This window comes from Scleropages formosus, chromosome 5 (genome assembly GCF_900964775.1).
Source record: "Scleropages formosus chromosome 5, fSclFor1.1, whole genome shotgun sequence".
Lineage (NCBI taxonomy): Eukaryota > Metazoa > Chordata > Actinopteri > Osteoglossiformes > Osteoglossidae > Scleropages > Scleropages formosus.
Genome location: NC_041810.1, coordinates 38,410,161 through 38,435,915, shown reverse-complemented (window position 1 = coordinate 38,435,915; position 25,755 = coordinate 38,410,161). Strand labels below are relative to the sequence as shown.

The 25,755-nt window shown below is 47.7% G+C and overlaps 2 non-coding genes and 1 pseudogene across 2 annotated transcripts; 2 read left to right on the top strand and 1 right to left on the bottom strand.

Annotated features, from left to right (window-relative positions):
* The first annotated feature begins 12,863 nt into the window (after nt 1–12,863).
* On the top strand, nt 12,864–12,936 carry trnak-uuu (transfer RNA lysine (anticodon UUU)). The gene has a single exon. It is a non-coding gene; the product is annotated as a tRNA-Lys (tRNA).
* Nucleotides 12,937–13,572: 636 nt separating this feature from the next.
* LOC114910616 (uncharacterized) lies at nt 13,573–13,681 on the top strand (annotated as a pseudogene).
* Nucleotides 13,682–15,025: 1,344 nt separating this feature from the next.
* trnaf-gaa (transfer RNA phenylalanine (anticodon GAA)) lies at nt 15,026–15,098 on the bottom strand. Its single transcript has one exon. It is a non-coding gene; the product is annotated as a tRNA-Phe (tRNA).
* Between the last annotated feature and the right edge of the window lie 10,657 nt (nt 15,099–25,755).

Here is a 25,755-nt window from a genome sequence, read left to right as displayed (position 1 = left end):
CGAGGTTGCTTGTATGAACATTGGAATAAGTGAATGCAATGAAGTCTCAAAGCAGCTGCGCATGTTCTGGGAATTGGATTCCCTTGGCATAACACAGGGAGATGGGGACTACGCAGATGACCGCGAAGCTAGACAGAGCTTTGAGGAGTCAGTCAAATATATTAGAGGGCGATATGAGGTAGGGTTACCGTGGAAGCAAAATACCCCACACCTCCCAGACAATTTCAGAATTGCCCAGGAAAGACTCAATGGACTGCAAAGGAAACTGAAAACAGGTGTAGCATTGTTCAAGAGATACAATGATGTCATTGAGGATTATCTACAGCAGGGGGTGTGTGAAGATGTCCCAGAAGACAACTGTTCACAGGTGACGGAGGACAATGTGATGTATTACTTGCCCCATCATGCTGTTATCAGAGAAGACAAAATGACAACTAAACTGAGAGTGGTCTTTGATGCCTGCTCTCATGAGCGTGGCAGTCCATCTCTTAACGATTGTTTACTGACCGGTCCAAACCTTAATCCAGACCTTTTAAGCATTTTAGTGAAATTTAGACTGCATCCAGTTGCATTCACAGCAGACATTACAAGGGCTTTCCTACAGATATCCATTGCAACGAAAGACAGAGATGCCTTAAGATTTTTATGGATAACAGGACCACCTGACTGACACTGAGAACACAAGGCCACGCAAGATGAGGATGACTCGTGTCGTGTTTGGGGTTTCTTCAAGCCCATTCCTGCTGGCAGCCACGATCCGGCATCATCTACAAGGTTACAGAAACAGCCATCCACATGCTGTTAACATTCTAGAAACCTGCCTTTATGTAGATGATCTGATTGCCAGCGCAGAGGATATCGACGAGGCTTATATGTTGACATCAGGAGGAAAGGAGATCTTGTCCACAGCCAGCATGAACTTGCGTAAGTGGACGACGAATTCCGCAGAACTGAAGGCTAAGTGGCTGAATGGTGCACTTGAATGTATGCCAGAATCTGAAGCACATGGTTGCGTGCTAAAGGTGCTTGGGTTGGTGTGGAGGCCGGATAGTGATGATTTTGTCTTTGACCTTAGACAACTGATGAGCATCTTAAAGGAGCAGGGTAACACGAAAAGAAGCGTCCTAAAATCATCAGCTAGAATATTCGATCCCATTGGTTTCCTGGCACCATTCACTATACGAGTTAAGTGCCTTTTCCAAGACATGTGGCAAAGGGGCTTAGGATGGGACGAGGAGCTGCCAGAAGACCTCAGTCATAAATGGCAACAGTGGTGCATGGAGCTCCCACAGCTGCATCAGATTGCCATTCCGAGGTGGTACGGAGTAAGCGACTGGCAGAATGAGCAATCCCCACTTCTTCATGTCTTCAGTGATGCCAGTGAAAGGGCATATGGAGCAGTTGCATACCTCCAAGGACGAACTAAGGATGGAAGAACTGTCACCAGTTTTGTTGCATCCAAATCGAGAGTGGCTCCCATAAAGAAACTAACTCTACCACGTTTGGAGTTGATGGGAGCTTTAGTTGGAGCTAGAGTAGGGAGCAACTTGTTAAAGATTCTGAACATGATGCCATCCCAGCTTTGTTTGTGGTCAGATTCCATGATAGTTATTCAGTGGATTCGTGGCTCAGCACAAAAGTGGAAGCAGTTCGTTGCGAACAGAGTCACAGAAATACAGTCACTGACAGCACCATAATCATGGTCACATTGTTGTGGTAAGCTCAACCCAGCAGACCTTATCACAAGAGGACAGACAGCATCCAAGCTGAAAGGAGATGGGTTGTGGTGGTCAGGTCCGCCTTTGCTAACGTCACCAACACAACCAGAATCAACAGTGGAAGGGTGTTCTGAGGAAGAATTGAAGTCTGAGATGAAGCCATGTCAAGTGACAGTCCAGCTTAGCAACACTGAAGTGACTCAGTCTGAACCACTACTACAACTAGAAGCATTCAGTAAGCTTACCACTGTTTTAAGAGTCACTGCTTGGATCAGACGATTTGTCCATAATTGTCGTGCTCAAGACAAGAAACGAGGAGACCTCACAGCAGAGGAGCTGTCAGAAACTGAAAGATTGTGGATTCAGGAGGCACAAGGCAAGGTGTTTGCCAGAGAAATAAATGAATTGAAGACAGGGCAGAATACTCACAGGGACTCAAAAATCAGAGACCTTAACGCTTTCCTTGATGAGTATGGAGTAATATGTGTGGGAGGAAGGTTGCAACAGTCAAGACTGAGTGAGAGAGAGCAGCATCCATGGCTGCTACCTACCAACCACTGACTGTCTGACATGCTGGTTATGTGTTGCCACAACAAGGTAATGCATTCAGGGGTCAGGGACACATTGGTCCAGCTGAGAGAAAGATACTGGATCCCAGGTGCCAGACGGAAGGTAAAGAAGATCATATCTGCCTGCATGATCTGCAAAAGGTTCACAGCAACCCCAGCTCAGCAGGTGACTGCACCCCTACCAAGGGACAGGATTGTTGAAGCGCCTCCATTTGAAATTACAGGCATTGAATTTGCTGGCCCTCTTTATGTGAAAACTCAGACCACCGTAGAAAAGGCATACATTGCATTGTTCACTTGTGCTGTGACACGAGCGGTACACTTAGAGATAGATAGATAGATAGATAGATAGATAGATAGATAGATAGATAGATAGATAGATAGATATACTTTATTGATCCCACAAGGGAAATTATTATGTTACAGCAGCAGAACACAAGTCAGATAAATACTTGCAATATATTTAAAAAACATATAAAACAAGTGGAAAAATTCAAGTTAAAAATACAAGATAAAAATATAAGAATGTACAATTATGTATACAGTTGGAAGAATAAAAAGTATATTAAATAAAGAAATTAAAACAGTATGTAGTGCAAGAGTAAAGTGCAAGTTGTACAAAACGGTAATATAGTCATGAAGTATTAACAAAATGAACTAACAATAGTGCTGAATAGTTCATCTGTCACACAGAGGCGAGCTGTTGTACAAAGTTATTGCAAATGGTAGGAATGATTTCCTGAACCGTTCTTTACGGCAGCGGAGCTGAATGAGTCTTTTAGAAAATGAGCTTCGCTGTCTCTGCAGCGTGCTGTGAAGTGGGTGGGATGGAGTGTCCATGATGGAGAGCAGTTTGTTCAGTGACCTCCTATTCCTCACTGACTCAAACGTCTCCATGTTCTGTCCAATGATGATACCGGCCTTACGGATGAGCTTGTTCACCCTGCCTGCATCTCTGGCATTGATGCTGCTCCCCCAGCAGACCACGGCAAAGTAGATGGCACTCGCAACAACAGACTGGTAGAAGATCTCCAGCATCTTGCTGCACACATTGAAAGATCTGAGCTTTCTCAGAAAATAGAGTCTGCTCATTCCCTTCTTGTACACAGCATCAGTGTGGTCCTTCCAGTCCAGACTGCTGTTCAAGTGGACACCTAAGTACTTGTATTTCTGAACAGTCTCAACCTCCTCCCCCAGAATCTTTATGGGTCTGACTGCAGTTCTTGTCTTCCTAAAGTCGACGACCAACTCCTTGGTCTTCCTGACATTTAGGAGTAGATGATTCCTGCTGCACCACTCCACAAGGTTATCCACCAGGTGCCTATACTCCAACTCCTGTCCATCTCTGATACACCCCACCACTGCAGAGTCATCAGAGAACTTCTGCAAATGGCAGAAGTTCAGTATCATACTGAAAATCAGAGGTGTACAGAGTGAACAGGAATAGTGACAGAACAGTTCCCTGTGGCGCTCCTGTGTTGCTAACGAAAACATCAGACAGGAAGCTCCCCAGCCGTACAAACTGAGGCCTGTCTGACAGATAGTCAGAGATCCAGGAGACCGTAGATGCACTGACACCCATCCCCAGCAGCTTCTCACTCAACAAAAGAGGTTGGATGGTATTAAAGGCACTGGAGAAGTCAAAAAACACGATCCTCACAGTGCTGCCACTACCATCCAAGTGAGAATGAGCTCGATGCAGCAGATAGGCGAGGGCATCATCCACACCCACATGAGGCCGATAGGCAAACTGAAGAGGGTCCAGACTAGATTTTACCTGTGGTCTCAGCTGCTTCAGCACCAGTCTCTCCAGTACCGTCATAACATGTGACGTTAGGGCAACTGGTCTGAAGTCACTGGGGCCAGATGGGATGGCTATCTTTGGCACCGGTACTAAGCAAGATGTCTTCCATAGCACCGGAATCCTTTCCTGCAACAGACTCAGGTTGAAGATGTGTTGCAGGATGCCAGACAGCTGGGCTGCACAGGACCTCAGGACCCGGGGGCTGATGTGATCCGGGCCTGCAGCCTTGCCTTGATGGAGTCTCTCCAGCTGTCGTCTCACCTGGCCAATGGTCACATTCATGGGGGTTGGAGTTGGGGGGTTGTGGTCAGACGTACACTGTGGGGGGTGGGTGTGGGTACGATGCAAGGCATAAGAGGGTGACAAAGAGGGTGTGAAGACTGGTCCGGTGTGGGGAGGGCCAGCAGGGGGTCCAGTGCTGAACCTGTTAAAGAACAAATTCAGCTCATTGGCTCTGTCCAGGCTGCCGTCCTGCTGGCGATCTTTGATGTCATATCCTGTGATCTGCTTCATGCCCCTCCACACATCCCTCACGTTGTTCAGCTGGAGTTTATTCTCCAGCTTTTGTCTATAAGAGTCTTTACACTTCCTCAGTGCCACCTTCAGTTGGCGCTGTATCCTTCTCATCTCGTCCTTGTTACCAGACCTGAAGGCTCTCTTCTTTTGGTTCAGCAAACCCTTCAGGTCACTGGTAATCCAAGGCTTGTTATTAGGAAAACAGCGTACTGTCCGGGTTGGAATGATAGTGTCCTCACAGAAATTAATATAGTCCGTGATACAGTCAGTGATGTTACTGATGTCGTCCCCATGTGGTCTGCAGAGCACATCCCAATCTGTTGTTTCAAAGCAGTCCTGCAAGACCTCACTGGCCTCCTGAGTCCACCTCCTCACATTCCTTGCGGAAATGAGCTGCCTTTGAACTGCAGGGACATACTGAGGTGTTAAAAGGATAAGATTGTGGTCTGATCTACCAAGTGGGGGCAGTGCAGTGGCGGTATATGCATCCTCAACATTTGCATAGAACAGATCCAATGTTTTGTTCTCCCACGTAGTGCAATCAATAAAGTGATGAAAAGTTGCAAGAATTGAGTCCAATCTAACATGATTAAAATCTCCAGTAACAGCCACAAAAGCATCGGGGTGCTGAGACTGTAGCCTAGCAATGGTGGTGTGTACCGCGTCACATGCCGATGCCTCATCAGCTGATGGTGGAATGTAAACCCCGACCAGTATGACGGAGGAGAACTCCCGTGGTAAATAATATGGACGCATACTCAAAGCTAGGAGTTCGGTGTCCAGCGAGCAGAAACGTTCCTTCACAGTAATATGTCCGGGATTGCACCACCGTTCATTCACAAACGCTGCAATCCCACCGCCCTTCTTCTTACCGCTCAGCCTGACGTCTCTGTCCGCCCGAACTGTCCTGAAGCCGGGGATGGAGGCACTGTGTTCCAGGAAGTCCGGTTGCAGCCATGTCTCCGTAAAGCACAAAATGCTGCTGTCCCGGTACTCCCTCTGGGTCCGAATCAGTGCCCACAACTCGTCCATCTTATTTCCCAAAGACCTCACGTTCCCGGTGATGATCGACGGGACAGATGGTTTAAATCTCCTCCTCTTTGCTCTTCTCTTTGCACCGGCTCTGCACCCGCGGCGTCTCCTCCTGAGCTCCTCCGGGAGAACAGGCCTCGATCCGGGCAGGTATCCTGTTGGTGTCAGACTTGTCCACAGAAAAATTCCTCCTGGCTCTAAAAAAGGTTCGTGTCCAGGCGTGGCCTCTGCAGAGTCATCTACTCAGACAATGCTCAAACCTTCAAAAGGGCTGATCATGATCTCAGAGAACTCTGGGCGGCAATTAAAGAGCCTGAGCGTCTGGAATATTTTTCCTCAAACGGCATCAGGAGGAAGTTCATCGCAGAAAGAGCACCTTGGTGGGGTGGATTCTGGGAACGGTTAATCCGATCAGTGAAAACAAGCCTGAAAAGAGTGATGGGGAGAGCTTCACTGAGTTTTGAAGAATTGTCTTCGTTGTTGACAGAGGTGGAGGCGATAGTCAATTCAAGGCCGCTCACATTTGTGTACAGTGAGTTGGAAGAGCCTCAAGCGTTGACACCCGCACATTTTCTTGTTGGGAAAAGACTTACTTCTTTACCACCAATGTCTTTCCACACTGAGAGTCGAGCCACCAACGTTGGCAAAGAGGAACTCACACGAAGATGGAAATATCGTCAGAAGCTTCTGAATGAGTACTGGAAGCGATGGAGAACGGAGTATCTGTTAGACTTGAAGTCTGCACATGCCAATAAGATACCCCCTCCTACTCCGCTAAAGGAAGGAGATCTGGTCTTGGTTGGAGATGACCGAATGCCACGACAGATCTGGAAAACTGGGATAATAAAGGAGCTGATCCCAGGCAGAGATGGACGTGTGAGGTCGTGCACTGTGCATCTTCCAGCTGGGACTGTGTTAAGAAGACCTGTTCAGCGTTTATATCCTTTAGAAATTTGATGGTGTTACGGTCTTCATGGGGGGGGGGGGATGCTGTATTTTCATTGTTTGAGGTGGTGTTGTTGATGTTGTGTGGAAAGGTGTTGTTTGTATTTGGTTGTCAACTTGTAATTGCTGATGAAATGATTGGCATTGAGTTTGATTGTACAATTTGAAATGCGATTTATAGAACTGCCACTAGATGTCCATACGTTAATTACGTTCCTTGGTCTTTTGCGTAAATGAAAAAAGAAGCAGAGAAGAAGAGTTTGGCTCAGAGTGTACTGCCTCAGAGTGTACAAGTGGAGCGACGGATGTTTGTTGGTATTTTAATTAAATGTAACGTTTTATTAGAAAGCCAGGAGTCAGTCTCGTCATTTGCGAACTTGAGAAGCTGCAACGTGGTTCGTGACAACAACCTGAATGCAGCACCTTAGACCGCTCGGCCATCCTGACCCAGCACGCTCCCAGGGAGTGCTTTGGAGTGGCACCAAGAAATAGAAAAATCACCTGCAGCTGCCTCCTCGTTAGTATAGTGGTATGTATCCCCACGTGTCATGCAGGAGACTGGGATTTGATTCCCTGATGGGGATCTTGTGAGTCCTACCTAAGCTGTGTTTGCTATGCTGCTGTTAAACCTGCAGTGCTGCATGCTGCTTGTCCTTCTAGGGTTGTGGTGGAGAGTGGGTGTACCTGTCCTTCGCAATCTTTTCCAGCTCAAGCTGAAGAATCCCCAGTTACACCTGGGACAGCGGTGAGATGCCGCCTCTCCGACGGGTCCTGGGCCGATCCCGGGCTCTCGTCCCAGTCGGCCGTGCCTGGTATAGCCCCAAAGGGGAGGTGCCCAGGGGACACCCTTAGCGGAATCCCGAACCCTCTCAACGTGTGAACATACTTGGCAATAAAGCTGATTCTGATAACACTGAGAAATCATGATAATTTCACCTCGTTTGACGTTCTAGAGCTAGATTTTAAGTCAACACCCAACATACCTTTGTTCCTTTTTCTGCCGTCCACCTAGACCGTACTCCTCCTTTCTCGAGGAATTCAGTAACTTTATCACCCATTTAGTCATTACTCATGACAAAATTATCTTGATGGGTGATTTCAATGTTCATATAGGCGCGTCATCGGATACTCTCCCTAACAGTTTTAAGTCTCTCTTAAACTCCGTCGACTTTACTCAAGTTGTTAACGGTACTACTCGTTCCCGTAACCATACGCTCGATCCCGTCATAACCTACGGCACACATGTTCATCGTGTTAATGTTATTCCTTGAAACGAGACTATTTCTGATCATTTCCTATTAAGCTTTGATCTATGCGTGCCGGTGCCGTCCGACCACAGTAAGACCAAAATCGTGCGGCATGCTGACGAAAACACTACTGCAAAAATTGTTGATTACATTAGAAGCTCATATTCTGGAACGAGCAAAGATATTTGCCCAAGGCTCTGCAGCCCCACCAAAAGCTAAACTTATTCGAACTGTAAGAAACTCACCGCGCAACTCATGCAATAAAGTTAGAATGTCGTAAATTACAGCGTAGATGGCGCTCAACTAAGCTAAACGTTTGTTACGTAGCCTGGTCCGTTTGTCTTAAAAAAATAAATTAAGAAGTGAAAAAAAAAAAGGCATTTTTTCACGCCAGATCCGAATACTACGCAAAGTTAATTGATGAAAATCGGAAGAACTCTCACTTCCTGTTTAATGCCATCGCTTACTCAACTGATAAACGCAAAGATAATGAACAGTGCAATTCTGCAACCATTACTAATGATGAACTTATGTTGTTTTTCAATAAGAAATTAGAGAATAGTTCGCTCTGTGAAAGGTACTACCTGTCCTTTAGACCCAGTCCCCACTAGAGTGTGAGGACCATGTACGAAGCTGGAAAGGCGGCACAGGTGGCCGCAGAAATGAGGGCCTACAGACTTGCCATCTTGGGAATCAGCGAGTCACGGTGGACTGGCTCAGGCCAGAAGAGGCTATCATCGGGAGAAATGCTGCTGCTTTCAGGACACGAGGAAGACAACGCCCCCCGCACCCAAGGTGTGGCTCTGATGTTAAATAAGACAGCCCAGAGAGCTCTCACCGGATGGGAGGCCCATGGACCACGCATCATCATAGCAACCTTTCGAGGCCGGCCAAAAAACACATGGCGACGCCACCTGGATGCAGAAGCCAAGAGGATGGGCCACACCTGGGGAAAACTGGAAAAACTGGCCCAGGACAGAGATGCCTGGAGAGCCCTTGTTGACGGCCTATGCCCCAAGAGGGGTAGTAGGCATAAGTAAGAAAGTAAGTGCCGGACTCCAGTGCCGCAGACCATGGCATCCTACTGAGTAGACTTGAAAACCCGGTTGGCCTAAGAGGGCACCCTTCTGAAGCGGTTTGACTCGTATTTAGCCAACCGTGAGCAATTTTGTACTAAAATCTGTTGACTGCACCCCCTTCATCTCAACTATGGTTCAAGTATGGCGTGCCGCAGGGCTCTGTGTTGGGGCCATTACTGTTCTCACTCTATATGTTACCACTGGGTGACATTATTCGCAAGCACAATGTGAATTTCCGTTCGTATGTCGCTGGCACACAGCTATATGTATCGTTTGAACCTGATGATCCATCACGTGTGGTGTCTTCAGCTAATTGTTTTACCAGTATAAAATTACGGATGTGTTAAAAAAAAAAAAAATAAAAAAATCTACATCTCTAAATGCCAGTAAAACAGAGGTACTTGCGGTGGGAGGCAATGGCAAAACTCTCGACATAATCACGCCAGTCTTTTACGACAAATGCTATTAGCTTAAAACGTACGGATTGTGTCGAGGATTTGGGAAGCTGTCATTTGAATCTCATGTAAGTGCTTTGACTAAGTCGTGCTTCCTTCAGTTAAGAAACATAGCTAAGTTACGGCGATTCCTATGCAGCTGGGATGCTGAGAAACTGGTTCGTGCTTCTGTTTCAAGCAGGCTGGACTACTGTAATGCTTTATTATCGAGCTGTCCATACGATACTGTATCCAGGCTACAGTCGGTACAAAATGCTGCTGCAAGAGCTGTCGCTAGAACTAGGCAGTACGACCGTATGACACCGCAACTTAAATCGTTACGTTGGCCCCGGTCGCATTTAGACTTAATTATAAAATCCTAGGGGGGTACGGTGGCGCAGTGGGTTGGACCACGGTCCTGCTCTCCAGTGGGTCTGGGGTTCGAGTCCCTCTTGGGGTGCCTTGCGACGGACTGGCGTCCCTTCCTGGGTGTGTCCCCTCCCCCTCTGGCCTTACGCCCTGTGTTGCCGGGTAGGCTCCGGTTCCCCCGTGACCCCGTATGAGACAAGCGGTTCTGAAAGTGTGTGTGTGTGTGTGTGTGTGTGTATAAAATCCTACTTTTGACCTGTATGGCAATACATGGCATTGCTCCTGCATACCTTTGTGAGATTATTGATTCTCATATCCCAGGATGATACCTTTGTTCACTGGATGCAGGTTACCTTAAAGTGCCTGTGATCAATAAGACCTCAGTAGGAGGTCGTGCCTTTCGCTACTGAGCGCCTGAACCGTGAAATACTTTGCCAGTTACCGTCAGAAATGCCCCGTCTGTTTCTGCCTTCAAATCTAGACTAAAGACTTCTTACACGTTCACTCAGGCATTCCACCTCGAAATGTAATTCCGCTTGCCTGTGTTTGTTTTGACCACCTTCATACAAATGCGTATGTAGCATGCCGAGGCGGCCGGGGAAGGGGGCGGAGATGGGGACGAGGCAGTCGCAGCTGGGGTTGATTGCACTCCCTATTTCTTCCCCTGTGCCCAGCAGTGAGGGAGAGAGACGGAAGAGGAGAGCGGATCCACGCAGACGAGCACGAGCGCGAATTCGAACCCGAACCCGAACCCGAGCCCGGAGACGACGCCGCCCGGACCGACCCAAGGGCCCTAGCCCCCCTGACCCGCACGAAGCCCATCCTGCCAGTTTCCTCCTACCTCCCCTTTTCCATCCCCTTCCTTCTCCCTGATCCGTGACTGAACAAAACCCCTTCACAGACGGGCACCGCGTCCGTGGTCACCTGCCTCGTCTGTTGCGGTCGTGCCGAAACCCGGGAGCCGGCGAGACGGACAGAGACCAGCTGGAGCGCATTCTCCAATGGATGCAAGCTGCAGCAGCAGGAGTCGCTGGACGCGATCGTAGCGGTCCGGCTCGCAGAGCGCCGGGCCCTGGTGGAAGCCCTGGCCACCCTCGCGGACCGCCCGATCCATATCCTTATCCATAACCCTAACCCTAACCCTATCCGAATCACTTTCCTAGAACAAACGGTCACTTTGCGGCTATCCCTGTCCCTGTCACTGTTTTCAACCCAACCTCAAACCCGAAACCTGTCCCTATCCTTATGCCTATCCCTAGCCCTCACCCTAACTATAAACCTAACCCTACACCTATCCCTATCCCTTTCCTCAACCCTCTCTCTGACCCTAAGCCCCCCATCCTTATTCCTATTCCCATTCCTATCCTTATCGCCATATCAGAGTCCAGTTCCCTGGTGGAAGTCGCTGAGGTAGTTGGAAAGCTCCACAGTGGCAAAGCAGCGGGGTGGGGCGGACGAGATTTTCCCGGAACTGCTTAGGGCCCTGGATGTTGTGGGGCCTGTCATGGCTGACACGCCCGTGCAATGTTGCACGGACCTCGGGGACGGTGCCTTTGGATTGGCAAACTGGGCTGGCGGTCGCCGTCTCTCAGAAAGGGCACGGGAGAGCGTGTTCCGGCTATCGGGGTATCGCACTTCTCGGCCTCCCGGGGAAAGTCTATGCCAGTGTGCTGGAAAGGAGGCTCCGGCTGACAGCTGAACCTCACGTTGAAGAGGAGCAATGCGGGCTCCGTCCGGGCCGTGGAGCAGCGGAGCAGCTTTTTACCCTCTCGCCGATAACTGAGGGGGCACGGGAGTTCGCTAATCCAGTCTCCACGTGTAGCGTGGACTTGGATGAGGCCTACGGCCGCGTTCGCCGAGAAATTCCGCGCGAGGCAGTTCGGGAGTACGGGGTGCCGGGGCCACTGCTGCGGGTCAATCGGCCTTCGCAACACACCGAGCGAGAGCCGCGTCCGCACACTCGGCATCAAGTCAAGCCCGTTCAGCGTGGCTGTTGGACTCCGCCGAGCTTGCGCCTTGCCCCCCTCACCCGCTTGTGGTCTTCATGGGCAGCACATCAAGGCGCGGCCGAGGTCAGGAGGAGGGCATTCTGCGTGAGGGCCGGAAGGTGCTCTGGTACCAAGTACACTTATGAGCATCCTTGCGTTCGAACATGGTGTTTGTTATGGACAAGCCACGACTAGCACAGAAGTCCAATAACATTTCACCATTCGGGTTCAGATTGGGCAAGCCGTTCTTCCCAATCACCCTCCCCCGCCAGATTTTCCAGTCATTGCCAACGTGAGCATTGAAGTCCCCCGGCAGGACTATGGAGTGTGTAGGTGGGGTCCTGTCCAGAACTCCACCCACCTTCTCCAAGAAGGCCGAATACTCTGAGCTGCTGTTTGGTGCATAAGTGCACACACAACAGTCAAAGTCTTCCTCTCTGCGACCCTAAGTCGCACTGAGGCGACCCTCTCGCCCACCAGGGCAAACTCCAACTGTATGGCAGCCAGCCGGGGGCTTGTGAGTATCCCCACGCCCGCCCGGTGCCTCTCGCCTCGTGCAACTCCTGAGTAGGAGAGGGACCACCCCTTATCGAGGAGTTTTGTTCCAGAGCCAACACTGTGAGTGGAGGTGAGCCCAAGTATATCCAGTTGGTATTTCTCAACCTCCCGCACCAGTTCCGGCTCCGTCCCCCCAAGCGAGGTGACATTCCACGTACCAAGAGCCAGTTTCCGTCACGAGGGGCTACGACGCCATGCGCCACCCCGCTCCCTCCTGCTCCCTCCCGCCGCCTCCCGCTGCCAGGTATACATTGCACCGGACCCCCATGCCGGACCTTTCAGGTGGTCCCCCCACCGATGCCTTTTCGGGCTGAGCCCGGCCGGGGTACGTGGGCTGCCCGGCCACCAGGTGCTCGCCTAGGAACACTACCCCCAGGCCTGGCTCCAGGGGTAGGTCCCGGTGACGCTATTCCGGGCAGGGTAAACGATCTCGTGTTTACCTTTTCCATGGAGGTTTTTGGATCGTGTTAGTCTGGATCTTCACTCCAGACCTGTTCGCCTTGGGAAACCCTACGAGGAGCATAGTGTTCCTGACGATGTAGGTCTGGAGTTCCCTAAATCACACGAGCCCTTCCACCACGCCAAGCGCCCACTTACGCTAAGGGCCTGGGTAGCTCAGTTGGTAGAGCATCAGACTTTTAATCTGAGGGTCCAGGGTTCAAGTCCCTGTCCAGGCGTAATGTTCAGTGTTCATCTGAGGCTCTGTAAGGTCCCAAGTGTGTATGCAGTAGTGTCACCTTTGAGTAATAATGTAAGTTCTGATGTGTAAGGAGAAGCCATACACTCTCTAACTCAACAGCAGTGAGGAGTTTTGTTATTTTTTTAAATTAGAATTTTATTGTTGATTAACTTATTTATTTTATTTTCCCCTCTGTTTTGTTTCGCACCTGAGGAACCGCTCTCTCTTACCCCTCACCTTTTCAGGCTCCAAGTCGGGCTCCCCACCTGGAAGCGCGCTCATCATTCATTGCCTGGAAACAGTCCCTCTTCGCTGCTTCGTACGTGTAGCAGGATTTCACAGCATTTTAACTCTCCCCCGCGTTAAAACACTCTTGTTACGCCAGGAGTTTATTCGCAACCGTTTATTGTTCTCTTGACTTTCTTTTCCTCCAGTTCGGTGCGCGACGTTAATGTGTCACTCCGATCGATCGATCGCACATACTGAAAGTCACGACCGCTTTTCATTGCACTCTCGTGACCGTTTCACAAGAGAGGGGCAACAGCGCAAAGCCCGAGCCGCACGCTCCAGTGCTCTTTGCGTGAGCCTTTCACGGGCAGCAGCTTCAAGTAAGGCGCACACGGCTCTGGCGCTCGCTTACGGCCATATCACCCTGAATACGCCCGATCTCGGAAGCCAAGCAGGGTCGAGCCTAGTTAGTACTTGGATGGGAGACCGCCTGGGAATACCAGGTGTTGTAAGCACTTTTTTTTTCTCTTCCCCATTTCAATAATAGTTTCGTTATTCATTTACTTATATATTCATTTCTACAGGCCATGCTGGCTTCCCATCTGGACTACTGCAACTCTCTTCTGTGTGGCCTTCCGGCTAATGCCATCAAACCTCTCCAGCTTCTACAGACCGCTGCTGCACTACTTGTGTTTGATTTGCCAAAGCGCTCCCATCTATTTCCTCTCCTCGCCTCTCCGCGCTGGCTTCCTATAGTTGCCCGTATCAGATTCAAAATCCTGGTTACTGTATGCAAATGTATCATCAGTAGAACTGCTCCCGGCTCTTTACAGGACTTGATCAACCGGTACACCCCAGGCGGGCCCCTTCGCTCATGTACTTCTGCTCGCTTGGCGGTCCCGCGCAAAAAAGGCAATGCTCGGAGGTTCTCGGTTCTGGGTCCGTTGTGGTGGCATTGACCTTCCCGTGTCACTCAGGACTGCAGAAACTCTGTCTGTTTTTAAGAAGGCTCTGAAAACCCACCTCTTCCAGGTCCACTTTGCCCAGGATCTCTTCAGATCATCCATGGCGTAACCGTTCACGCATCGTAACTCCAAAAGCATCCCCCGATACAACCTTCATTCAGCCATTACTCTGGTATTGTACTGCTCATTTGTGCATCTTCTAATATTTAATTAAAAAAAAGAAAAAAATGAATGAATAAATAAAGAAAAATTAAAAGGGGAAAAAGAAAAATTGGCGCGGGTATCGGGATTTGTCTGTGTCTTATGCACCTACTTGAACGATGAACCTCAGCGTAGCAAGTGGTAGGGAACAAACTAGGTTTGCTTGAGACTTTGAGGTCTGCAGCTATGTCTCCTCCTCTCAACGTAATGCATAAATTGTGCTTTCGCTGAGATGTACGTCGCTTTGAACAACCGTTGGCTGTGCTCCAGTCGAGGTTGGCAGCGGAGCCTGCTCCCCCGGCACCTTGGGGGTAAACCAGCGGCTTCCTTTGAGCCGGAGGGAGGAGCGGCAGCTCACGCGCGCTGCTCTTCCGTGGGGTGGGGGTTTCCTCCACTGAGGGAGAGTGTTACACCCTCAAAGGGTGAAGCACTTTGTGACCGTTTTTGTCCAGCAAATGCTGCGACGCAAGACTGCCGCTTTGCGGAGGGAGAAGGTGGGGAGGTGCGTGTGCTGCAGCCGGCTTTGTCCTTGTGCTCGTCCTGAATTTGCACACTTAAGCTTGCTCGCACTTCCCGCGGAGCGCAGGTGTGCCCGGCTAGCTCAGTCGGTGGAGCACAAGACTCTTAATCGCGGTTAAACGGAAAAGGCAGCTGTCGACATGAACCCGTCGCCGCACTCCGCACGTCAGAACGTGCCAAAACCAGGGGTTGAACCAGGGACTTTTAGATCTTCAGTCTAACGCTCTCCCAGCTGAGGTATTTCAGCAGTCGTGCTGCATGCCATCTCAATGCCCAAAATGTCGGCATCCGAAACGGTCGCTTTGCAACGCGACAGCAGCGTCTAGTGAGGAAGACGGTAACTTGAAATGACAATTTGGCAAAGCAGGAACTCAGAGCATCGATCTGAAACGGCCGTCTCGTTACTTTTTACACTGGTTTGTTTTGTGCCTTTCTCCATAGTGGAGGCGCCTTGTATTTTAGACTCCCCTCACGCTTTGTTGTACTGTACATTTCAGCTTTTCCTGCAACCGTGCCTTGAACAATATCTTGATACGAGAATTTGACGAAGCAGGAATATAAATCATTCATTTGATAGTTCATTTTTGTTTCTTTTTTAAGTTGATTTTTTTGTACCTTTTTGTACTGTGGAGGGAGCAGCACTGTGGAATAAAATTGCCATAACTCTAGCAACGGAGCCAACAAGCGTTTTAATTTATTTCACCTCAGCTGGAGGGAGAATGTCTTTCCACAGTGTTATAGTTTAAGGATTCTCCTCGAGCCTCCAGTGCACATATATTACATAGTTCTTAAAGCATACTTTACATCCATTACTCATTGGGTTTCTTTCTGTTTGATCAACACATGCTGAGCTTGTGTGTTCTACTCCGCTTCTAAGAGACGATGGTGCCGCGAATGGCCGCCTTGGTGTGGAGCTCCACAGTTGTTTTACTGTTTTTGTTAGTTTGCCCTGTCTTTAGTTATACTTCTACAATCTGTTTTATCAAGGAAGAACTGCTGAACATTCGGCAGTACACACCATCCAATATTTTACCGGTTTTCGATTATTCTGACGTTTTGCTGGACATTGTAGTCGGAGGTGCTGCGGCGCTGCTCAAGCGCTCCGAGACGCGCGCTAGTAAAGCTCCAAAAGCGCGGCTTTTGAACAGTGCTGCCTAGTATCCATCTGGCGAACCTCCACTCCTTACCCAACAAAATGGATGAACTTTTCCTCCTGTCTCAAAGAAACAAGGACTTTTTAAACTCTGTTGCTCTGTGTTTCACGGAAACTTGGCTGAATGAAGCCATTCCGAACTGCGCGCTACATTTGCCGGGGTTCCAGCTGTTCAGAGCGGATCGCAATGCGGAATCAGCGGGGAAATCACGTGGCAGTGGGACATGCTTCTACATAAACGAAAGGTGGTGTACAGATGTAACAGTGTTGAAAAAGATGTGCTGTCCCGACCTAGAAGCGCTCTTCATCAACTGCAAGCCTTTCTACTCGCTGCGAGAGTTTTCCTCATTCATCCTCGTAAGTGTTTACATTCCACTGCAAGCGTGCGTGAGCACAGCGCTGTAACAGCTGGGCGACCAGATCACAGACAGAGCAACAACACCCGGACTCTGTTATAATCATTCTCGGGGACTTTAATAAAGCAAATCTCTCCCGTGAGCTGCCAAAATATAGACAACACGTTACATGTCCGACCAGAGACAGTAATATACTGGACCACTGTTACACCGCAATGAAGGATGCATATCACTCTGTCCCACAGGCAGCTTTGGGGCTCTCTAATCACTGCCTTGTCTATCTTATACCGACCTACAGGCAGAAACTGAAATCAGCTAAACCTGTAATAAGAACTGTTAAAAGATGGATTGAGGAAGCAGAGCAGGACTTACAAGCCTGCTTCGAGTGCACCGACTGGAGTGTTTTTGAGGCTGCTGCTACTGATCTGGGTGAGCTAACAGACTCTGTAACATCATATATCAGTTTCTGTGAGGATATGTGCATCCCCACCAGGACTCGTTTAACATACAATGACAAACCGTGGTTCACTGCAAAACTCAGACAGCTTTGTCAAGCCAAAGAAGACGCCCACAGGAATGGGGACAGAGTCTTGTATAAACAGGCCAAAAACACACTGGCAAAGGAGATCAGAGTGGCTAAGAGAAACTACTCTGAGAAGCTGAAGAAACAGTTTTCAGCCAACGACCCAGCATCAGTGTGGAAAGGCCTGAAAGACATCACCAATTACAAGACACCATCCCCTGGCACCGTGTCAACTCCACAACTGGCCAACGATTTGAATGAGTTTTATTACAGGTTTGAAAAACCCTGTCTCACATCCCACACCCATTCAGACCCTCTCTCCACGAATCAATTAACACCTCCAGTAACCCCCACCTTCCCCCCTCTTGCACCTTTGATCTGTGAAGAGGAGTGTCGGGTCTTCCGCAACCAGAAGACAAGGAAAGCACCAGGCCCAGACGGTGTCTCACCGGCCTGCCTAAAAACCTGTGCTGACCAGCTGGCCCCTATCTTCACAAAGATCTTCAACAGATCAATGGAGATGTGCAAAGTTCCTTCCTGCTTCAAACGCTTCACCATCATCCCCATTCCGAAGAAACCCAGAATCACAGGACTTGATGACTACAGACCCGTCGCCTTAACATCTGTGGTCATGAAGTCACTTGAAAAACTGGTGTTGGCCTACCTGAAGGACATCACTGGACCCTTGCTGGACCCCCTGCAGTTTGCTTACCAAGCAAACAGGTCTGTGGATGATGCAGTCAACATGGGACTGCACTACATCCTACAACATCTGGACAAACCAGGGTCTTATGCGAGAATCCTGTTCGTGGACTTCAGCTCAGCCTTCAACACCATCATCCCACACCTCTTCCTGTCCAAATTAACCCAACTCTCTGTGCCCACCTCCATCTGTCGGTGGATCACCAACTTCCTGAAGGACAGGCAGCAGCTAGTGAGGCTAGGAAAATTCTCATCCAGTACTCGCACGATCAGTACTGGCACCCCCCAGGGATGTGTGCTCTCCCCACTGCTCTTTTCCCTGTATACCAACGACTGCACCGCTAAAGACCCTTCTGTCAAACTCCTGAAGTTTGCAGACGACACCACACTCATTGGCCTCATCTGGGATGTTGACGAGTCTGCTTACAGACAGGAGGTTAAAGAACTCGCTGTCTGGTGCAATCATAACAACCTGGAGCTGAACATGTGGACTTTAGGAGAAACACCTCAGCATTATCCCCACTCACCATGATGAACAGCACTGTGGCAACAGTGGAGTCATTCAGGTTCCTGGGAACCACCATCTCACAGGACCTGAAGTGGGAGCTCCACATAGACTGCATTGTGAAGAAGGCCCAGCAGAGAGTGTACTTCCTTCGCCAGCTGAGGAAGTTCAACCTGCCACAGGAGCTACTGATGCAATTCTACCTGCAGTCATGGAGTCTGTCCTCTGTACTTCTATAACTGTCTGGTTCAGCTCAGCTACAAAATCAGACATCAGAAGATTACGGCAGATAGTTCGTACTGCTGGAAGAATCATCAGCACATCCGCCCCAGCTCTCCAAAAACTGTACTCACCCAGAGTCAGTAAAAGGGTAGCAAAATCATTCTAGACCCCTCACTTCCAGGTCACTTCCTCTTCAAACCTTTGCCATCTGGCCGGCGCTACAGAACACTGAGCACTAGGACAGCCAAGGCACAAGAAAAGTTTCTTTCCTCGGGCCATCTATCTCATGAACAGCTAAATCCCCCCTAGAGAGTAAACCAGTGCAATACACAACGCTATTTATACTTATATTTATAACTATTTATCACATCATATCTCTTACTCACACTCACTCACTCACGCATTTGTATCTAGTGACTATTCTTGTATATTGGGTACTTTATATTTTTATATATTTTTTATCCCTTATTCACATACTCTATCTTCTCATCTGTCTTGTCACTGTCATTCTGTCTGTGCTGTGGAAGTTTCTGTCACCAAGACAAATTCCTTGTATGTGTGAACATACTTGGCAATAAAGCTTGTTCTGATTCTGATTTGTTTATTTATCTACTGCAATTCCTGTATTCTTAAGTAAGTTGTGTACATCATATAGCATGTTCCCTTCAGCCGTTTATCTTATCTCTCAACCTCCCAACGTTATGTTGTTCTTTTTCAAATTCAGCCAATGTCGGCTACCCCTTTCAAATTCATGCCTCTCCACGGCTCATCGTACTGAATGGAACAGGCGGCAAAGTGTAGCGAGACCAACCTTTTTGGACATTTGTGAACTAGAATATCCCTTTTCACTCTTTATTCATCATGCTGTGCTAACTGCTTTAAACACTTGCAACAGATTGCACTTTTGGAGACCACGATACTAGCAGTGCTCCCTTCATGTCTAGCTGGAAAGAATGGAATCTTCGAAAGCCACGCCAAAGCTGAGCTAGTTGTCAGCAACTCTCTAGACTTCCCAAAACTTGTGTCAGAATCCAGGAAATGAACTGGGTCAAACCGGAGCACCAGTATTAGTGGAACATGCTTGGTGCTAAACCTAAAATAAATTGCACAATTGGGTTTCTATGAGAAGCATACTTTCTTAGCACATCAAACTCTGCTACAGAGGCTCAGCAAGCTAAAGATGCTAACGCTGCTGCTAGTGTCTGGCAACGATGCTATTGCACAGGTAACATGCTCTCCTAAGTGGCTACCACTACCTTTCTCCCTGACACACACACACATTTTCTAAACGTTCTATCGGTTATTACCTATAGACTGGAAATACTCTGCACATTTCGTTGATGACTTTTCTGAAAAGCTGTCTATTATTTCCACTAATTTTAAGTTTTTTATTATAATTGGTGTGGGGCGCGGGGGTGCGGTGGCGCAGTGGGTTGGGCTGCAGTCCTGCTCTCCGGTGGGTCTGGGGTTCGAGTCCTGCTTGGGGTGCCTTGCGGCAGACTGGCGTCCTGTCCTGGGTGTGTCCCCCTCCCCCTCTGGCCTTACACCCTGTGTTGCCGGGTAGGCTCCGGTTCCCTGCGACCCTGTGTGGGACAAGCGGTTCTGAAAATGTGTGTGTGTGTATTATAATTAGTGGGGGGGGGGTTTGGGTGCGGTAGCATAGTAGCACAGCTAGCCTGGCTAGCTCCCACTTTATAGTCAAAACACACTCCTGGCTCTCCGGATCCCATTGGGACTGATAGACCAAGCAGCATCCGGGCTACTGGACAACATTCCGAATGATATGAAACGATGGGCAGGACGGACTGAGTGGCAGATCGGGTCGATGGCTCTCGGTTGCGGCGAGCCCAGCAGATCAACAGCCCAGATGAGAAAGGGCGGCAGACGGGGAGGAATCAGGAGGAGACTCCGGTCACGGGGATCCAGACCGGCACTACCTGCTATAATCCTGGCTAACCTGCGCTCCATTTAGAATAAAATGGAAGCAATAAGGACATATGGGAGGTATGCTTTAGAATTTCGAGAGGCTGCCCTCCTCTGTTTTACTGAAACTTGGCTGCAAGCGGCTGCCCCGGACTCCCTTTTTGATATAATCGGCATTTCACTTATACGAGCAGACAGGAATGAAAATTCTGGAAAAAGCCAGGGAGAGGGGGTATGTGTTTACATAAATGAGCGGTGGTGTCGTCAATATTCTGTTAAACTGGTATTATGTAATAATGACTTTGAACTTCTGGGTATTGGGTTGAGACCATTTTACCTCCCTCGGAAATTTGGTTACATCCTTTTGTTTGTTTGTTGTTTATGTTCCACTAAGTAGCGTAGTGCATTGGGCTACTGCTTCAATAGCGGATAGTGTGTGCGGTTAACAACTACAATTTCCCGATGCTCTCACCATTGTCCTTGGTGATTTTAACACCTGCAACCTGGAGAAAATTTTGCCAGGATTTCAACAGGTTGTAGCATGCGGAACGAGGAAGGATAACATACTGGACAAATGCTACATAAACATTAGTAATACCTACCAATCTAAAAGCAAACCCCAATAGCCAATTAGTGATCATAATGTGATGCATCTTCTTCCAACTTATCGGACCAAACTAAAAAGCAATAAACCTTTGAAAAGGGTGGTAAGGCACTGGACACAGGACAGCAAAGAGGCTTTGGGAGCCTGTTTTGACTGTATTGACTGGGAGGTGCTGAAGGAGGGCACTTTGGACTCAGCATGCTCAGTTATAACTGATTACATTAATTTTTGTGTTGAGTCTATTATTCCTATAAAAACAATTAAGGTGTACCCTAATAACAAATCCTACATAACTAAATATATTAAATGTATAATGTATCAGAGGAAAATAGCCTTTAAAAATAAGGACAAACTGGAGCTGAAATAAAATTAGGAAGGCAAAGGATATTCATAAGAGATATCTAGAAGAGTCTTTTAAGGCTAATAACCCCAGAAAAATGTGGGAGACCATGAAAGGCATGGCAGGTATGCCCAGCAAACAACAGAAGTAGTTGGTAACAAACGACGAGGTGGCCTCTGCTGTAGAGCTGAATACTTCTTTCACCAGGTTTGAGACTTCTGAGACTGTAGAGAGTAGCCATGATGTGCTGAGATCAGTACTTATAGGCCCTGATGATAGAGTGAAAATCTCAGTAGGACAGGTGGCCAACTCATTTAGAAATCTTAATGAACGTAAGTCGACCAGCCCCGACAGCGAGTGCCTCTGTTTTGAAGAACTACAGGGAGGAGCTCACCCCTGTGTGGCAGCCCTTTTTCCAGCAATTGCTGGATACACAGACAGTCCCCACAGCCTGGAAAACTTCCCATGTAATACCACTTCCTAAGAAAAAATGTCCTAAAGAGTGTAATGATTATCAACCTGTTGCTCTTACTTCTGTACTTATGAAATCTCTGGAAAAAATGATCTCCCATTTGCTCTCTCAGTCTACTCAGGGAAAATTAGACCCTTACCAGTTTGCTTACAAGCACGAGCGCAGCACTGAAGATGCAGTAGCCACCCTCATGCATCTTGTTTTAAAGCATTTGGATACACCAAAAAGCAAACCCTATGCTAGAGTATTGTTTATCGATTTTTCTTTGGCACGTAATATAATCAAACCAGACTTGCTGCTCTCCAAAATGCACCAGTTGGGGATAAATTCATGTCTCATTCATTGGTACAGTTCTTTTCTCACTAACAGACATCAGCTGGGTAAAATTAATAACACATACTCCCCCTTGTGCATAACAAGCACTGGCGCTCCTCAAGGTTGTGTCAGTTCACCACTGTTATTTACTATTTACACCAATGATTGTGTCATCAGTATGCCTAATCATTATCTCATCAAATTTTCTGATGTCACAGCATTGGTAGCACTGATGACCGAGGGGGAGAATCCAGACTCCTATTTTGACAGTGTGAACACAGTGGTCCAATGGTGTACCCAGAATGCCCTTATTTTATAAATCCCATCAAAACAGAGGAAATCCTTTTTGGATCCACACAGTTCACACCAGCCCAGTCACCATTCACAACAAACTTATAAAGCAGTCCTCAACTTTCAGATATCTGGGAGTGTATGTGGATAATGCCCTATCTTGGTCATGAGGGTTACATATGTAATAAGGTCCAACAGAGAATCTACTTTCTGAGGAGACTCAGATGTTTTGGTGTCAGCAAGGAGATTCTTTACTTATTCTTTGTTCCACAATTTGCAGCATTCTGCTATACGGAAGCCCGGTTTGGCTCTGTGGCCTCTCAGTTCACCTGAAAAGCAGAATTTTAAGACTGCTGAATATTTGCTCAAAGATGGTGGGTCATTCTTTGGTAAATTCTTTCCTCAACAGTTGCACCAAGCATACCCTCAAATTGGCGGAGAAGATCAGTTCAGACCATTCTCATGTTCTACATGAGGAGTTTCAGCTTCTACCCTCTGGGAGGCATTTTAGGGTGCCAGACTGTAAAAGGAATAAGTACAAACATTCTTTTATTCCTCATTCCATCACATTACTGAATCAACAGAGCAGGTCAAGGAGGTAACCCCCCGTCTACCCTACGCACACATATTTGCACACACACACACACACACACACACACACACACACACACACACACACACACACACACACACACACACACATACACCCCATTGATTGTTTGGATTTTGATTGATGTATCTGCACTAACTGCAAATGCATATTTATTCATGCTGTTTCTGTGGATTTGTATTTATGTAATGGCTTTTTATTGTTTTGTGTGATGTCTTAGGTAAATTGATTGCTGAGCTGGTGAAGCAAGACAAATTTCTGCGCAAACAGACAATAAAGTCTTATCTTATCTTATCTTATCTTATCTTACCTTATCTCTTAGGTCTGGGGCTCGAGTCCTGCGTGAGGTGCCCGGTGGTGGACTGGCGTCCCATCCTGGGTGTGTCCCTTGTGCCATGTGTTGCCAGTTTAGGGTCCAGTTCACCACGACCCCACTAGGGACAAGCAGTTTCAGCCAGTGTGTAGGTTTATATTATAAGTGGTGAATTTAATATTCACATGGACAATCCTCAGGATAGCACATCTAAAGAGCTAATGTCATTATTTGACACTTTTGATCATTCTCAACAAGTAGCTGGTCCCACTTATACCCGAGGTCATACACTTGATTTGGTTATCAGTAAGGGTGTCAGCATTCCTGCTGTAAATATTAGGGACCTAGCACTATCTGATCTTTTTTGTATCTTCTTGGATGCTTTGGATGGTATCCCTAGTCATCCAAACAAAACCTCAAACTGTTTAATGGGTACATTAATGAGATTACTAGCATTATATTCAAGGAAGCCCTATCTATGTCATCTGTTAGCAGAATCTGTTAATAATAATAAGTTAAAATTGATAACTAAATTAAAATATTCTGAGGGTATTTGATCTAAGGGGGGTGCGGGGGCCCAGCGGGCTTGGCCTGTGCTTGCTCTCTGGTGGGTCTGGAGTTCAAGCCCTGCTTGGAGTGGCTTGTAACAGACTGTCATCCCACCCTGGGCATGCCCAACCTGTGCTGCTAGGGTAGGCTCTGGCCTGCCATGACCCTACTCAGGATAAGCAACCTCAGTCAGAGTGTGTGCATGTGTGTATTTGATTTAATGTTGAAGGAAAGATATTTTTAGTGCAGTGGTTGTCTGCATATTTGTTAGCAAACAATTTAATTGATACATCTCTGCAGAAAGCAGGAATCGCAGGATTTTCAGGAAGCCTAGAACATTCTAGTATGATCTAGCATCAAATTAATGTAGCCAAGATGGAAGTAAAGACCTCCACGTAATATTTTTGGACTTGGAAAATGCCTTTGGTTCAGTGCCACACACTCTCTTGTGGAAGGCATTTGATGTTTTTAAAGTCCCACAGTGCATTAAAAGACTGGTTAAGGTATATTTTGAGGACATTCAGTTTTATTTTTGGACCAAACAACACACCACATCCTGGCAGGAGTTGGAGATTGGCATAATGGCCCGATGCACAATCTTACCATTGGCTTTAACCATGGCCATAGAGGTGATAATAAGATCTTCAAAAAGGGTGGTTGGGGGTATGAGTTTGAAGGATGGCACCCGCCTCCTGCCATATATGGACGACATGACTATGCTCACTACTACTGTTCCGTGTACCCGTCACTTACTAACAAAGCTAAATGAAAATCTAAAGTTGGCCAGGCTGAAAGTTAAACCTAATAAGTGTAGGAGTCTGTAAATTGTTAAGGGTAAGTTATTGCAGGAGAACTTTCAGATTGATGAGAAAGGATTCTGTCAGTAGTTGAAAAGCCAATTAAGAGCTTATATGATTCTTCCTTAAGCGAGAGGGAACAGGTAAAAGGACTGAGAGAGGATGTTGTGCAGGCATTTAATACGATTGATAAGTCTTTTTTACCTGGGAAGCTGAAGGTTTGGTGTCTGCCATTTGGTATATTGCCTCATATTAGGTGGCCACTAAATGTGTACGAGGTCTCTATATCAGAGGTGGAAAGATAAGAAGGTGTTTTGAGTAAAGCTATAAGGAAATGACTGGGTGTTCCATAATGTTTGAGTGGTGTGGTATTGTATGGAAAGGGGTCCTGGAGTTCCCACTGACTAACTAGCATGGTAGAAGAATTCAAGTGTGCCAATGTTGGCTTGGAACTGACGTTGTCAGGCACAAGGGACCCAGTGGTGAGATCAGCACCTATAAAATTAAAAGCAGGACGTAGGTGGAATCCGCATGAAGCAGTGGGGTATGCCCAGAGAGCGTTGGAGCACAGAGATGTGGTTGGCCAGGTGCAAGTAGGTAGGGCAGGGCTTGGCGCAGGTGATCCAATCAAGTTGTGGAGGAAAGGTAAGTTACTTTCCTTACCTTAGGAAAGCTAAGGAAGATGGTTACTGGCTTCATCTGCGAACAGAAGGAGGAGACAAGATGGGCAATTGTGACGTCACACAGTGCTCAGGGGCGATGTTTGGCTTGGGACCAAGTGGAGAAACGTGGCGTGATCTGTGGGCGATGGACACCGGTCATATTAAATTCATTATTTGAGCCACCTACAATGTTCTTCCTACTCCATAGAATCTTAGTCATTGGGTACGGAGGCGGCTTGCAGCTTGTGTGGCAGCATAGCCTCTTTGAGGCATATTCTGTCCGTGTGCAAAGTCAGTTTATCTCAGGGCAGATATACAGTACATGGAGGCACAATGAGGTGTTAAAATCCCTGGCTTGATTGTTGGAAGCAAAATGGTTTGAGGCTAACTCTTTTCCGTGATGCAGGAGAAATAACACAATATCTTTTGTGTGGGAGAGGGAGAGTGTTCTGTGTGAAGCGCGTGGACGTGGTGGTTTGAGTTCTAAATAGGGTGAAGCGCAAGATTGGAAGTTAGTAGCTGAAGTGGGAAAACAGCTGCAGATGCTGCAGTGTATTGCAACTACGG